At 40.5% G+C, this 14868-nt stretch overlaps 1 protein-coding gene across 3 annotated transcripts in view; it reads right to left on the bottom strand.

The window, feature by feature from the left end:
• The window catches only part of IL1RAPL1 (interleukin 1 receptor accessory protein like 1), a 742036-nt gene extending 728254 nt beyond the window's left edge, over positions 1-13782 (bottom strand). For 2 of the 3 annotated variants that reach the window (XM_005511971.3, XM_065070738.1), the window contains exon 1: positions 12638-13782. The gene's annotated coding sequence lies outside the window, so the exon portion shown is untranslated. The other variant, XM_065070734.1, reaches the window with a different exon arrangement.
• Between the last annotated feature and the right edge of the window lie 1086 nt (positions 13783-14868).

The raw sequence follows: 14868 nt of genomic DNA on the forward strand, positions 1-14868 counted from the left end.
GGAATCTCAGGAACAACGTAGTACATAAATACTGTATCATCATATAATGTAAGTGATGAGTGCAGAAGGGAGTCACAATCACCATCGGCGACTGCTGGCAGCCAGAATGCCTCAACTAATAGAGTTAAATAAATTCCACATTGCTGGAGATAATAATTGTACTTGTATAACATGGCATATAAAATATAAGGCCATTTAAGGACATTTACTCCTGCATGGCTTTGTTTTCAAGTAAAATCTAATGTTCACTAAAAAAAATAAACTTAATGTTCACTAAAAGGTGTGGACAGCCAGAGAAAGTGAAGTCCCCATTGGCTCATGGAAACTGATAAAATAGTTCTTGTTTCATGCGTGTGTTATAGACTGTGGTCACCTGAAAAGCTATATGCCATACAAACCATGTAACAGAAAGTGGGCTAGATTTCCAGACATCAACAAAACTTCCTGCTGATATCAGTGATCCCATATGTCAGACACAAACAACCCTGTGTTACAAAACTTTGAGTTCCACAAACTGAACCCTTACAACACAAACTTATTTAACACAAACTTATTTAAATCAGTGATGGTGCTCTCTTCTGTATTTTACCTATTTCTGAACATCTAAAGGAAAATGAGTGTCGCTGGACAACATGTTGTGTTTAATTTTATTATTTGATAAGGACTAAGTAAAAATTTGGCCCCTTCACACTGAAGCTATTTTAAAAACAAGCTTTAAATAGTAAGAGGGACGGTCTGCCCTCTGAGATAAGCAGAAAGACAATTTGCACTTTAAAACTAGCCACGAACTTAAAAAAATGTGTATCTAAATTTAATTTCAAATCTACTTACAAAAACTTGGCTCTTTTCTAGCACGCCCTTTTCCCTTGTCTTCAGGAATTATTTATATGAGGGGTTTTTTTTAAGTCTTGATAGATAATCCTTAAAACAAAATCAAAATGTTGCGGGTGTAAAGAAAATTGTGTTATTTGAACGTAGTCTTATTCTACTATTTCCCTCTATCCTGCAACCTTTAGACTATAAATTTTCAGTAGAAGAAAAAAAGAAAAACACTTCCTCTTTAAGCTAAGAATATTATGCCAAGTTTGGCAGAAAAAAAAATACAAGATAATACTATAGGAAACTGCTTTAGTTGAAAATTCAGTCATCCTCATGCATCACAATAAAGCATAAGGTTAAAAGCTTATTTGACAGCCCTCTGCAGGGTTAAAATCACAGCACCAAAAATAATAATAAAAGCAAGAATTGTAGAACCACAGTTCCTGCCAACCACTCAATAAATTTACTTATTTCCATGTTTCAGGTGGCACTGATACAACCTGATACACTTTAGACTACATTATATTTACATTTCCATTTTCACATTCAGGTTTCATCATTAGATAAACTGCAGTCTGGCTATGTATAATACTGCTTTCAAGCAATGGTTTTCATAGTCTTTGTCAGCGTGGGATTAAGCGCATCATAATGTGTGTTAAAATCTTGACTCCTACTGTAATCTAAACCCATCTACACAGCAAGCAGCTTCTGCCAATCTATGAGATATACTGCCCACAGCTTCCCCTATTTTACAAAACACAGACACCCTCTGAGTTATGAATTCAGGACTAACACAGAGCCAGGAGCCTATCTTGCACATGTCAAGATACTGTCACTCAACTGACTGGTGGCCTCTTGACTCCCTGACTTTCAGAAACTTCGAACCAGTTCATGTGGTAATGCATGAAGGAGCTCAGATGGAAAAACACCTGTAGGTCTAAACTAGACATGCAGGTGAGACTTTGTGCAAATATTGCAATGTCCAGTTCACTGCTCTTGAATTCCATAAGAACAAATTAAAGGAGTGTTTTCTGTCCAACAGTGAGTTGGGCCAGGCAGCAAAGCACAAGAAAAGTGAAACTCTGGCAGTTAAAAAGCCCTTAACTGTGCAAATACAAAAGTAAAAGCAAAGTTAATATACAAAAATGATTGTCTCTTTCAGTTTAAACACCTATGATTTTATAATAAGAGATGTGTATATACATGTATACCTCTGCTTATGTTTATATATATATATATGCATGTATAAATCATAGAATCATGTAATCACAGAATAGTTTGGGTTGGAAGGGACCTTCAAAGGCCATCTAGTCCAGTCCCCATGCAATAAGCAGGGACATCTTCAACTAGATCAGGTTGCTCAGAGCCCCATCCAGCCTGGCCTGGAATGTCTCCAGGGATGGGGCATCTACCACCTCTCTGGGCATCCTGTGCCACTGTTTCACCACCCTCATTGTAAAAAATTTTATACATCAGCATTATTTGAAAGATGTCAAAATAAACACAGGTTAAAGCTAAAAGATTCATTTTTATGCGAGGTATTTGATATGGCTGGCAAGCCTTATTTACACATTTCCTGTGGTTTTATATATTTAAAGAAACATCAAAGCTTTTTAACAGGAAAATTATATTCTCACAGCCATAAAGTATACTGTTGTGATTGCATTAGAGCAGCTGTACAATATAACTTCTTTGCTTGCTGACAATGGGTTTTGCCATGTTAATTAAATAAGTAATGTGTCTGTGATTTTTATTCATTAAAATTAATGCAATAATATCTATGTTGAAGGTCCATATTGGACTTAACCTGGCAAGCCAACTGGAGTTACTCTGAGCTTATTCTTGATGTAACACAGAGCTCTGAAAGGAGTTTCTCTGTGAAACTGTTTTACCCTTGCTTCACTTAATATTATTCTCTACCAGCAAACGCAGGTATCTTTGGAGCAGACAAAAACGTCTTGTATTAAACAAAGCTACAGAGACTGTGAGTCTCCAGGCGCAGGGCAAGGGGTCATGCCAGGCACAGAGCCCGCTGGCCGGCTGTATTCCCACGTCCAACTGTATTCCCACATCCGACTGTATTCCTGTGGCTGGCTGTATATTCCTGTGTCTAGCTGTATTCTGCTGAGCTCTGCAGTTCAGCCGTGGGCAAAAGCCATCAGCTGGAATTAGCCCAAAGGATGGCACTGAGCATGGCTTGTCATTTCTAGTAATGAGACTTAAAACAAGAATCAGAGGTTTTGTGTATGAAACCAAAGATCCCCTCGCCTCTGGGATCATCTCATGGAGAAACAGGAAGCGCCTCACTTCAGTTCTCTCTTTGGAAAAGCTGCTTTTCACAAAGGCAGTACCCGTGGGCATATAGCAAGTGATGGCCCTGCACCGACAGGCAACTGCACCACATGAAACAAGAGAAACTTGCTGCTAAGATGCTAAGATTCCCAAATCTAATTCACTATATATACACTGAGAACAACAGCAGTCTTTTCCAGCAAGACTTGATGAATAGGAACAAACATGGGGTTAGAGTTCAGCATCTAAACCAGAAGGACCAATCAATATTTTTGTTCCATTAACTAGGCGAGTTACACTTGAACTCTGGCAAAAAGGAAAAACACAAGCTACCTTTTATTTAGACCCATCTGTATTTTATATATAATTAATTCAAGCAAAACTGAGGTTACCTTAAATTAAAAAGACTGATTAGTATTTAGGAAATAGGCAGCTGACCCAGCCACCCCCAGCAGTATGACTCACAGTACTACTTTCATATTTATATTATTTAGCATCTAAAGACCTTAGCTGAGAGTCCTGTTCTGCTAAGAATTTGCATTAAGTACTCTGAAATTATCTTCCCTGATTAATTTTCTGCAGAAAAGAAAATGTTTTCATTAAAATTTTACATGTTAAATGTCATCTTTTGATTCAATCCTCCCAAAATGAAAGTACTGAACACAAAATAATATGAAAAATCCCACCCCTTAACCAACAAGGAAATTACATTTCTTTTCTGGGGGAAAGCAAATATTTTCAATGATTTTCAAGGGCTGGCAGAAAACTGAATTTCCTCTGAGGGAGGGAGAAGAAATAGACAATAACTCTTCTTCTGACCCTACAACATACATAATAAAAGAGAAATCTTAAGCAAAGAGGTTATATTATAAATAGATGAAACACTTTAAAATAGAAGAAGACAGGAGGTGTTTTTGTCTTCCATAGTTGAGAGACAGGAAACTGAAGCATGGATAAATTTAATAAAGTTTTACAGAGAATAAATATTTAGAACTAGTGAAAGGGACTTATTTCAGGCCTTGGAGGTCCTATACCTTCAAATTAATTTTATTAAATATCAGCAGTCCTGGCAAGGTAGTATAGTAAAGACTTAAATGTCACTCATCTGTAATTTTATTTGTATTTGTCTTACGTCGAAGTATTCAAAATTCATTGCTAACGTTCTATTTCTTTGTCCCTATGAGGGACATCCAGAAAGGGGAAAAGTTTCTAATGATATAATGGATCCTGAAGTTAGTGCCTGGCTCTCATTTGTCCCTGGATGCATGTCCCCCTTCACTAACGACAGAAAGAGCCTCAAGTTTTGAGAGCCTTCAGGGAAAACTATCTTCCTTTGCTAACTGCCCTAACTACATCTACCTTTGTTTCAAACCTGCAAAACTAACTTTAGGATGACAACGAAATAAAAGATACACATTGCAATAGCTAATATGGAACTCTTAAGCATCAAGTACTCCTACAAATGGACACAATCCAGAGAAAACACTAATTAAGGAAGGTCCTTTCTATGTGAACAGCCATAAATAGATGTACATTGTCTGTCCATTGAGCCATGTGATTGTCCTTTAATAAAATATATTATAGAGCACTAAAGAGGCAATAGGAAGGAGGATGTGCTAATACCACCAAAGATTAAAACACATCTATAACTTGATTAACCTGCTGAATTTTTAGAAATAACTAGCTCAGGATGTACACCAATACTGCATATATTTTTAGTGATTATTTTTAAAGCATTTTATGATTTTGCCATCATAGCAACTGAAAGCACTGGAGACTAGCAAAGGCGTAACAGCCTTTCAAGAATCCAGACATTCCTTTCTATGACAAAGTAAATATATAAAGTTTGCATATCTTTAATGACAGAAATTGATGAGATTGACTACACTGTCAATAACATAATATAGTTTTATTGAATTCTATTAAAGCTTATAAGATTTTATTTTTCTAATCAATGTTAACCTATTAAAGATAAGAAGCATCATGAGTTTTTTCCACAGAAGCTAACACAAATGAGAAAATTAGATGATAAAGCTGGAGATTGACCAAAAACCTGCTGAGTGCAGTGGGCATCCTTCCATTTCCTTCAGTGGGTTTTGGATCAGGACTTTAGTAACAGGGACTTAAACAGCCAAATTAGGTTGCCCAGTCAGCACTAATGAAGTCTGTATTGAGCAGTACCACAATTGCCAGATCGGTAACCTGAACTGGTAGTGAAGAACTACAGTCACAGGAACACACAGTCCATATACTCAGACCTCCAAGGAAAGGCAGTAGCAAATCTGTTGGAAGAAGCCTCCTTTAATGCTTTAGAAATCACAGGTGTACACATCCATTGATTGCACTATTAACAGGAAGTTAGCAGGTGGTCTTTCAGGCACACAAGTTGACAGTCTTATCTATCTGTCACACAGGCTGATAATCTTCTTATCTATCTATTACAATGCAAAATTTTACAATTTAGTTTTTATTCATGGACTTCTTCAAGCTATTCCATTCTATTAGACGTTTTTCTTCACATACCCTTGCCAATAAGAGATGAAAATTTGAAAGAACTATTTAAAGGAGTGCTTTCTTTTACTCATTTTAGATTTGTCATGACTTATTTTTATTGGTCAGAAGGAAAACAATATATAAGAGAATTCAAAGTATCTTTCAATAGCCTGAGTATGAGAGTCAACAGTTGGTGAAACAAGTGTTACACAAGAAACACTAAGTTTTGCATTCCTTTTATAATGTATACAGCTTTCTTCTGCTATGAACTGAGCAAATACTCTTATGGAGCTTTTCTATAATAACGGACAGGAGATTTTTGATAGTATCTTTTTTTTCTGCTGGAGAGGTATACAGCAAACATTCAGATTGTACTTTCTAAAGTGTTACCATGTATAGTCCTAAAATCACAGATGATCTCATATAGCCCTGACTGGTGATCTTTGGTAGTCCTTTCAACATAGGTTTCTGTTTTGGCATTCCAAAATAAATTTGTATTGTCTTCAAACAAGCTGTATTTACAGATCATTAAAAATATATTAATGTTAAAACAATCCTCAAACCCAGCTACTATCTCATGGTATGTTTGAATGGTGTAATGTTTTCTATGTAGCATAAGAAATAATTAGAGTACTTTCTCTTTATGGCTCGCTCTCAGTCGTCTCCTGTGCGTGTAAGTATGTGAGTAAACACATATGTATGTGAGTAAATCCACATGTATGCATAGGGATAAGTAGGCACATGTATTCATGTATGTGTACATAACTAACTATATATATATATATATGTACAGAGATGTCAATGTCAGTCAGTGAACCTGATTTAACATTGGTATAAGCACACCAAATTCAGCTATGGGACCCCCCAAAGAATGTCTAGTAGAAGTTCACAGGCCTGTTCTATTTCATAAGAGATGTAGAATAAAATAAACTCTATGTGTAACAAACAGGCAGATCTTATTGATAGACTGACACACAGACATATACATGTATCTCCATCATGTACACAATTTGCTGAAAATGAAACGCATTTCCAGTTACATTATTTTAAATTGAGCAAAGGTAAGATTTCTGAAAAGAAAAAAAAAATATCTGGGAGGAGACAGCCAGAAAGCATCAAAGAAAAGTTGAGGATGCAGGAATGCCAAGGTGCTATACAGTAACAGCTGTGCTCTTCTGCCATCCTGAAATTCTGTGCACTGAACAGCAACCTGACAGACACAGGGCTAAAAGTGTTGCCAGGGATCAGTGCCACACAAAAGCATTCCAGCCAGACATATCGCTCTGCAGACACAGTGGCTCCATCCCAAGGTTTCCATCATACCAACAGATCCTCTTGGTATAGGAATTATCCTTGAGGTGTTTGATCCACTGAGCTCAGAGTAAAAGCTGGTGGAGGTGCTCTGCCAAATAGGGAGTGGGCAAGGACGAATGTACACGCAAGTCTCTTACACTGTTCAGGCATCATGGCAATTCTTGGTCTGAGGCAATTGGCTTAGGAACACAAGTAGGTGACTTCAGATTAAACTCATTCCTAACCCCACCTGCAGAAGCCTTTCCCCATGCATTATAATGATGCACATTACTATGACTTCATTTTCCTTGAAACAGTCATAACTTCTGGCTGGGACTGAGTTTACCAAAATTGCTACTGAGAATCCAAGCACATGTTATTAAGTGGAACTTAACAGGTGAAACTGAGATACCAAGGTTTTACATGGCAGTTGTGTTAGCTTTGTAAGGGGTAGTCTTGTAAGAGCACTGTAAGATTTTTGCTGGAAATTCCAATGGTTTGTGCTTTGTCAGAGAAAAAAATTGATTCATCTGAAATATCTGTCTTTTCTAAAATATCCAATAGGAAACATTATTTTTCTCATGATCCTGACACTAATTTATTCTTTCATGGAGAAGCACATCAAGTTACCTCAACTGAGAGATCACAGTCTCATTATGCAACTGGAAACATGCATGACAACGAAAAGGTGATGGCCCTTGCACTGAAGAGTTTAAGGATTCACAAAAAAAAAAAAAAGGGAGGAGTGAAAGCTGGGTAATGCAATTACTTTAAGCATTTAGGTCTCACTAGTGAAAAAGAAGAGAAGGCATCTAGAAATATATCCATCCCTGAAGACAGAGGGGCTATATCACCGATGTCTGTATATTTATATGCTTTTCTGTCCCTTTTTTATCCCATTCTGGTAGTCTCCATCTTCTTCCCCTTTTTTAAGCAGACACTTTCTGACAACCAGTAGCCATTCAATCACCAAGTTGTACTACCTCTGCTGATTGTATGGATTTGTATAGATTGTATTGGTCTTCTTGATGCACCAATTAGGTTTCTGTGTTTCTTTTCAGAAGCTACACTGAGCACTTCCTGAATTATGTCCAAAACTACAAATAAAATGGAAATAATATCTACTGCATTGGCAAGAATCTAAATGTTTTCATTTTTTCCCTTTCTCCTCCTCATCCCAAATAAAAAAAATGTTTGTGGGTAATTACTACAGTTGATGCTAAGACCATTGAAGCACTATTGTATCTCTGCATGCTGTTCTTATGAACATGGAATTTCTAAGCACAGGAAGCACTAAGACTGATATCCTTGGTTTGTTTGTTCAGACCTAGTTATTGAGGCATAAATAGTGTGCTGTGTAACACATGAAATGACCTAGGAGTACCTATAATATGCAGGTACAGTGAGACCTAGAAAAGCAGAGTGCCCAATGCTTAATCAGAGAACCAGCACTACCCGATTTCCATGCCCTAGTCTTACATAGCTTTGGCAAGTAACACCAGATTTTCCTCTTTTGCAATAGAATGGAATTCACTACGTGACTACCTTAGAGGAGCATGTAAAGCTTGAATATTAACATCAAAAAACTACAACCTCTCATCTTCATTCTTTCCCCTTTCCCCCTCTCCAAAAGAGCTTTCTTCCAAATGGACACTAATTTTAAGCTATCACAAGTAAAATTCATTGCTACATTTGGTCTGTTTTTATTTTAAGAATATGAGAACAATACAAAAATGTATGAAAATGATGGGTTAAATGATCCCTCCTGAGTCACTGTGGTCCATCATCTCATACTTAATTACATTTTAAAATAAAGCAAGCACATACTTGAACTGATAGAGCATAATGGCTGCTTTGGTGCTGTAGATGTGCATGTAAAGACTTAAAGCAACACATGGATTACTGAGCTGACAGGCCATGACGGTAATCCAAAACAGCCGTGATGGTCTCTACTGTAAATTCTTACTTCATGGACCCCTGACACAGCGGATGGCAATACGATAGAGGTTTATAATAGAAATGCTGACACAACCTTATCTATAGCTGCGCAAATGGTGCCACTATAATTAAACTTTACAACCTGAGCACCACTAGGTAAGTTGCTAGGTTTTAATCATATTAATCAGAGCTTGCATGTTCCAATTGCCACATATTATCATGCAGCGTGCATTGAAAAAATTAGGAAGATTCCCTGTCGTTAAAAATCATAGCTGTTACAAAACACAGAAGAATATCCAAACACTTATCTATAAGTGCAAAAATACTGAACGAAAACCTCAGTCATCAATTTTTTTTGCTTTGCTTCCCAAATCATGGGTTCAACATAATAGCCACCAAAAGTACTCTGAATACATTACAAAAATAACACCAAATAATAAAAAAGCTTCATTAAGATCTGCCTTGTATGTTTCATTTTTTCCTGTCAGCAGTAAAACAAGTCCACTGTATTCAGTGAGAACGACAGCCAGAAGCCTGCTCTTTCAGAGGGAGGCACTGAGATTATTCTTCATGCACTGCTGTTTTCTTTAAAAGTCAGCTTCCCGGCGCTCACAAGGAGTGGGTGGCAAAACTCCCACTGCTTTCAGTGGTCTGAGATTTGGAGCCTGGGAATGTTTTATGTAAATATTTCTCTTCACATTTTCTCTTCATTTGTCCGAGTGATTTACAGTTTCACTTCGGCAAGGAAAGTTTCCTCTTAAAGAAGCTATATTTGGTGCAAACTGAACAGACATTGCATTGGAGCTGAAACCCTCTGTTCTTATTGAGTGGGTATTGCTAACTACAACAATGACATTAGTCTATAAATAAAACTCAGTTGCTCACCACCTTCTATAACCTTAAATTTGCAAATCCTTGCTTGCTGCATGCCAGTTTACATGTATGATGTGATATATTCCCACACTGTCAATGCCTACTCTTTTACAGCACCTGTTTCATAACACTTTCTGTAGACAATTGTGCTTTCCTTTAAGATGGGTGGTGTGTCACAAGAAGTACCCTAAGGAATTAAATGGAAAGAGCATGCCTGTAATCGTGGGGGGGGGAACAGAGCACACCATGGACATTTCTGAAAATTATAAGAGCTGTAGCAATGCATAGGAGTTGCCATAGTGTTATTCTGACCCCTGAAGGATGGAAACAGAGTTAACTCCATATCCTTTTTTTCCAATTTACTTAGTATACTCTATGAATGTCAAACTCTAAACTACATTAGCAGGATTTATTAGTGCTTGCCCAGACTTATCCTCAAGAAATATGGAAATAGTCATGAACTAATGGTGAACCAACTTTGAAATACTGATTTTTTCAGGGAAGTAGAGGAAAAAAATAACTTTCAGGCTGGTTCCGTGGCAAAATTACTGTGAGTTTGATAACACATTAAATCTAGTAGGTATGTGAAGATCATGTTTATCAAGAGATGTAAAACCCACTCTGCCCTCACCTCTTGTTAACTGAAAAGTATTTTAGTGAAATTTTGCTAGAACGAATTCAGAGTGAAGTGAAGAAGGACATAGGCCAGTGAGGATAAGATCACTTATTTCAGCTAAGTTAAGATTTCATCAGGCTTACATTCTTCAGAAAATACATCCATTAGAGGTATAGGGCCTCAGCAGTGCCTTTGCAAGCTTATCTGTCTTCAAGGAGTACACTTCAACAACCTTCTCCCCCACCTCCCCCAAAAAGATAGGAAAAGTGATTTATGATTCTAAAAGGGGTATTAAAGCAAAGTATGGCCTGATACTACTATCATCTTTGTGGACAATTTGCTAAAAGAGTCCATCTGAGTTAAACCAACGGGACTCCTGTCACACCTTTGCTCTTCACCTACTCCCTTTTGAGATGCTTGAAATGCACTAATGGACTGCCTTTTAGGTTCCCTGTAAATGTAACAAGTAGACTAGGCTGTTATAGCTGACAATTCTTTTTTTCTAAAGTCAGTCATGCTGTACTCTAAAATACCGAAGCAGCACCCTGCTAAAGCTGTGAGGCAGTCATTGCACACAGCGAGAGGGATGCTACCTATGTTAAGAGCCGCACATACACAGGGTGAAACTGCAGCAGCTTTGCCTTGAGCACGGGAAGAGGGGTCAGCAGAAAGACGTGTTCAGAGGCAGGTGATGGCGAGAGGGGGAGGAAGATCAAATTTAATTTCATTTTTGTCCCTCCTACGCTCAGCTGTTGCCATGCACTGAAGTCCCAGGTTGCCGTGTGACCTTGCCAAGGAGCACACAGCCGGATCTGGTCAATGGGACCATTGTGCAGCCTCGCACGAGCTTTTCTGGAGCCCTCTCTGCAGGTGTGGCTGAATGAGCAACTCAGCAGCCTGATCCTTCATCAACTCCCCATCCCGGGGAAACTCCACCAGGAGAACACTGATGCAAAAGGCAGCCTGCAAGAGGCAAACCCCTTGTCAGGAGCTGAGCAAGGATCTCCCCTCCTCTGCCCAGGTCTCCATCCCCCACTGGCAGGAGCGTGACAAAGTTAACCCAAGTGATTGATACGCTACATGAGCATATTATTCCACTATCGGCGACTGATGCCACTGATGTAATCAAGTTACATAATCACCGTCTTTGCACAAATACATCCATCTTCCTACAGATAGATCTGCATATCTTCTTCCATCCATTATGCATGAACCCACCAGCAGTACATAAGGGTATATATTTTCACACACACTATATAACTTTAGCATTGCAGTGCATTGCACTGCACAACGTCATCACTATTGATTCCCTCAACCTTCCCCCATTCTCTCTATCAGAATTGATTTTGCAGAGAAAGATTACCAATGTGCATTTCTTGGATCCCTTTATATCTTTAAAGGCTGAAGTGCTTCCCTTGCTCACTTCTGTTCTTAAGACGACAATCTTTTCTCTCCTTTTTCTCCCTGTCTCGCTTCACACCACAACTAACAGAGGAATTAATTCACACACAGTCCCTCAGCCAGATGCATGTATGTATGAAAATACCAAAGGCAGCATCTCGGTTTGCAAATCTTCAACTCCCATACACGTGGTCTGAGGTTTCAGTAGGTAACTTATCTGGTGAAAAAAATATTTTATAAGAGCAAGTGGATGACAGATTTTCAGGCTAGTGACATTTACAACATTTCTCTCCTATCGAATTTTTCTTTATTCCTTACCATCCCATAGTTTATAATTTCCTGGTAGGATTTACAGGAACAGTTGTAATCCTAAATTACCAGTGGCATTTAACCCCCTTAACACCAGAGCACTTTATCATGATTAATAAGGATCACCACCTTAAAGTTTAACAACTTGAAAAGCAGGATTTCTCTACCTCCATTGCAGCTATGAAATGCAGCAGAATGCTGCACAGAGTTGGAAACATTTGTTTTAACTAGCGGATGGGATCCAATCTCATTTTAAATAGACTCCATCACGGAGAGCTTCTCTACTACCACGTACCTTTTCCAGTCAAAAATATGACAACCGGGAAAAAGAGGGAAAAAAAAATTAAAGACTCCTTGCTTTTACAGTACTCTCCCAAATCCGGAGGGTGCAAGAATAGAGAGGGAGGAAGATTTTTAATTTTTTTTTTAATTTATGGCAAAAAGCACTCACCGGAAGATCTACTGCAGTTATTCCACTCAACTGCCAATAACGGCTGGAGCCCCTCGCATCAGGGTAATGCAGCAATCCCGAAAGTACCCATTTCAACCACACGCTACCAAGTTTAGCAATGCCGGGCTTTTGCCTGGATAAAATGACCTTACCCACAGGAGTCTCCTGAAATATCCCTCCGGTGCAATCAGTCAGCGGGGCGAGTGCCGGTCACCACACTGCGCACTCGGCCGGAGAAGCCCCGTGTTTACTCCTGGGGCTGAGCTGGCCGCGAGTGCCGCGGACGCGGTGCCCATCCATCCACCGGTGCCAGCTCCGCCGCGGGCGCAGGTAATTCCATACAGACTTCGGCGCTTCCCCCACCCCCCCACCCCCCCGAGTCGCCCCTTCCTTCCTAGTTCAGAAAGTGCCCGCGTCGCCGGCGGGAGGTACCATCCAGGTGCGGTGAGGGGGGGGGGGGGTGTAGGAGGGGGCGGCCGGCCTGGGTGCCTCCGCGCCGCCCGCGGACAGCTCTGCGCCGCTGCTGCCGCCGCCGCCGCCGAGGCCGATCCGGGCTGCCGCGCACAAGTATCCGGCGAGCGGGCGGTCCGGCGGGGTTTCCTGGCGCTGGGCGACTGTGGGGAAAGCGCTGCAGGGGGGTCCCGGGGGAAGGGTGCTTCCCGGGTCCTAGCACCCTTACCGCCCCCCCCCCCAAAAAAAAAAAAGAAGAATAAAAAAAGGGGGGGAAGGGAGAATTCTCCAAAGCAAAAAAAAAAAAAAAATCGGTTGTCCGCTTGCCCCGAACGATACTATTTCCCGGTGAAAAAGACAAGTGAAGAAGAGGAGATCTTGATTGATAACCACAATCCACCCAAAATATCCTAAGGAGCAGAGGCAGAGAGGGAGAAGAGGGAGCGAGGCGAGAGAAACTGCAGTGCATAAATGACTCCTGTGTTTCTACGAGATGGGCTCGTTCAGCGGAACGCGCCCTCCGCCGGGCCGCCAGCCGGCAAGAAGGTACCGTGGCTGCCACCCGATGGACGCCTCGGCACTCGCCCGCCGCGCACTCGCCCCGCCAGCGCCAGCTTCGGAGGAGGGTTTTTTGGGAAGGGGGCGTGGGGGTGGGGAGAGGAGGGAGCGAGGCGGGGAGGGCCCTTTGGAAGGGATCCTGGAGAAACTCCTGAGTACTGGGGCCTCCCGCCCGCCGCCTTCGCCCGCAGCGCTGGGGCCGCGCAGACACTGCCCGGGGCTGGGGCAGGGGCTGGGGCGGGAGGCTGAACGCGGGGCGCGCAACATGCGCGGGGTCATGCGGCTTCTCTTTTCCTGTTGTGGTTTATTTCCCACCCTCCCTTTCCCCTCCGGTTTCCGAAGCGAAGTGTTGTTTTAGGAGAGATGATACATTATCTATTCTTGGATTTTTATAAGGCAAACTGTGGGCCTCGCTGTTGCCATGGGATCTTCTTTGTGCGAACTCTCTGAACTGTGTGGGAACAGTTTTATTTCCTTCCCTTCAGATTTTTTTGCTTTTTTTTTTTTCCTTCTCTATAACTCTTCTGAAGATATGTATCAAAATGTAACTGCATTATTGCCAATTAAGATTAACAGCAGCTGCAAGGTGCATCTAATTAGGAATGTTAATTACTTCGTGAAATAAATAGTCATTTGCAGATGTTTATAATACTAAACAAGTGTTCTCTAAAACGTAACTCTGTGAAATTCTGACACTTCCCCCTGATAAATTTGATCATATTCGTTCCTGCACAAAGGCATGGAGGAGTAGACTCCACCTCTTCCATGGCACTGACCCTGCAGGTGCACACTCAGAGGAAGAGACGCAGAGTTGCCTGTATATAGGTAGAAAGGCAGACGGTTGGGTCAAAGGCATTTCATACTGTTATAATCCATTGCAGGATGTGGGAGAGTGAAGGAGAGGGAAATATCTGAACAGTGTGAGATAAACGTGTACAGTTATGTATCTGTTTATGTTTGTGTGAATGGTGCTTTCCAAAACAGGAACAAAGAGTCTAGGCAATATTCTGTTACCAGTAAATCCATTCTGGCTTCCTTGTAGGTCCACAGAGAAGAATACAAACTGCTTCAGTTGTTAAATGCCCAACACCTTAAAGGAGAAGAGAGGAAAAGGAAAAGGGAGAGGAGAGTTCATTATGGATCATGATAAAGGATTATCCATAGGCAGATAAAGTGCCATGAAGAGTCAGTGGGTTGCAGGACAGGTGGGAGCTGTTGCATCATTTGTGGAGCTCACTCATACCCCACCCTACTTCTCCTTATGCTAACAGAATGGCATTCTTCATGTTGGGTAAAAAGTAGAAGAAACTTGAAATGAATACAATGACCAGTAGTCCAAATTTAGTTTAAAAAGACAAAAAATAATGTGACTGGT

Source organism: Columba livia, chromosome 1 (assembly GCF_036013475.1).
Source record: "Columba livia isolate bColLiv1 breed racing homer chromosome 1, bColLiv1.pat.W.v2, whole genome shotgun sequence".
NCBI classification, from domain to species: Eukaryota; Metazoa; Chordata; class Aves; order Columbiformes; family Columbidae; genus Columba; species Columba livia.